At 37.8% G+C, this 2,349-nt stretch overlaps 1 protein-coding gene across 2 annotated transcripts in view; it reads left to right on the top strand.

Moving 5' to 3' along the window:
* Positions 1-1,652: 1,652 nt before the first annotated feature.
* Positions 1,653-2,349, top strand: part of LOC133542064 (acyl-coenzyme A thioesterase 1-like) — a 17,913-nt gene continuing 17,216 nt past the window's right edge. Inside the window, exon 1 of one of the 2 annotated variants that reach the window (XM_061885888.1) lies at positions 1,653-2,349. This exon is cut by the window's right edge and continues 52 nt beyond it. The gene's annotated coding sequence lies outside the window, so the exon portion shown is untranslated. The other variant, XM_061885889.1, reaches the window with a different exon arrangement.

Raw genomic sequence — 2,349 nt, 5'->3', positions numbered from 1 at the left:
GCTTCACCTTTGGGAATTTTAAACAAGGAAACACCGGCTGTGTTTGTGTGGCTAAAGGCGGCTGCAGTGCACCGCTTCCCACCTCCATCTTTCTACTTTGAGTTTTCCATTATTAATTGAACAAATTGCAAAAGATTCAGCAACACAGATGTCCAGAATACTGTGTTATTATGCGATTAAAGCAAACTACTTATAGCTTGGATCGGGCTGGAAAAAATTGTCCGCTACAACCCGAGACATCACGCACACGCGTCAACATTCCGCGACGTTTTCAACAGGATACCTCGCGGGAAATTTAAAATTGCAATTTAGTAAACTAAGCCGGCCGTATTGGCATTTGTTGCAATGTTAAGATTTCATCATTGATGTATAAACTGTCAGACTGATATATTAAACTATCACACTGATAGTCACACACACGCACAGTGTTCCACCCACTGGGAGGTGAAGGGAGCAGTGAGCAGCAGCGGTGGCTGCGCTCGGGAATCATTTTGGTGATTTTACCCCCAATTCCAACCCTTGATGCTGAGTGCCAAGCAGGGAGGTAATGGGTCCCATTTTTATAGCCCTTCGTATGACTCTGACGGGGTTTGAACTCACGACCTATTTAGAATGGATTCTGAATCGAATTGTCACCCCAAGAATTGGATTTGGATTGAATCAAGATGTGCCTAAAGATTTACATCTCTACTAACTATATGTAATAAGTTGCTACACAACAGCTAAGCACAAAATAGCACACAAGCTAGTTGACATATATAATAAGTGTCTTTAATAGAACAGTATTGCAATTTAAAACACCACATTTGTCATTATAAACAAGTATCAAAATAATTATAGTTGCAGATTACTTACACAGAAGCGAATTAGAAAGGATCCAGTAAATAAATAAATAATAAATAAATGGGTTGTACTTGTATAGCGCTTTTCTACATTCAAGGTACTCAAAGCGCTTTGACACTACTTCCACATTTACCCATTCACACACACATTCACACACTGATGGAGGGAGCTGCCATGCAAGGCGCCAACCAGCACCCATCAGGAGCAAGGGTGAAGTGTCTTGCTCAGGACACAACGGACGTGACGAGGTTGGTACTAGGTGGGATTTGAACCAGGGACCCTCGGGTTGCGCACGGCCACTCTCCCACTGCGCCACGCCGTCCCTCAGTAACGCGTCCGCAACTTGCAATTTACTGCGTCGAGAGCCTGATTAATTCTGGTTGATTAAAACTACAGGAGCCAGTAAAGCTACAAACATTATGTGTCACGTTTAAGGCGAAAAGTAAAACATTACCAGCAAATTTACAAAAACTGTTTGTCATCACTTCTGCGAATACAGAGCATGGAAGAAAAGGTCACTTCAAACATCCGTATACAAGGACAACTTTAAAACAAATGTGTATATCAGTGGTGGGGGTTCAACTATGGAATTCTCTTTACAATGAGATTAAAGATTGTCAAAATATATTCCAATTGAAAAAAAATAGATAAAGACAGAACAATAAGATCATTGGACATCCATAATTGTTTACATTATGCTTTTTATTTATTATTATACCATTTTTTTTCATCTGGTTTTGTATCATTCCGTGAGGTGTATATTATTATTATTATTAATATTATTATTATTTTTGTTCGGTTTGTACTTCATTAAGTTTTGCACTTGTTGTGTTTTTCTTATGTGTTTTAGTTTTTTTTTCATTACATTTGGATGTATTTGTTGGTTTGTATGATATCCATTAAGTAAGACTACGTATAATGTTGAAGGGGGCAGGAAAATATAAGATTTTTCTTCATCCTGCTCCTTCTCAGGCATTGGTGTGTAAATGTAAAATTGTATAATTGAGGTATAATTGTCTATTGATCAAAGATGCACATCAATGGAGATAAGTAAAAAAAAAAAAAAAGGAATTTAATGAATCATTGTGGCCAAAAGGTGTCAAAAACAACATAAGTACATTCCAGTCAATAATACATTTGTTAATGTTTTTCATACATGCCATTGTTCTCTGTCCAACTAAGTTCACTTGATTAAACTTTTTCTAACTTTCTACTTAATGAAATAATACAAGTGTATACTATGATTTGTGCTGATATCAAATTAATATTGGTACCGTATCGAAAGTGAAAAAGTTGTATCAGGACGCCCCTAAATAAAATGTTGCTTCCACGTTGTTAGTACAGTCCATCAATGTTTTAGGATGGTAAACACAAAGGTGCTCGGTGATGTCTTGTCTTTGGAGCTTTACACTGTGTTAGGGCAACATACTTATCATGCAAAAACGCCTCTAAGCGTTTGGGGGGAGGGAAGGAGTCAAGGAGTCAATACCTGAAGCTTACTCAATC

The sequence above is a fragment of the Nerophis ophidion genome, linkage group LG24, assembly GCF_033978795.1.
Source record: "Nerophis ophidion isolate RoL-2023_Sa linkage group LG24, RoL_Noph_v1.0, whole genome shotgun sequence".
In the NCBI taxonomy this organism is placed as follows: Eukaryota; Metazoa; Chordata; class Actinopteri; order Syngnathiformes; family Syngnathidae; genus Nerophis; species Nerophis ophidion.
This window is presented reverse-complemented; position numbering and strand designations above follow the sequence as displayed.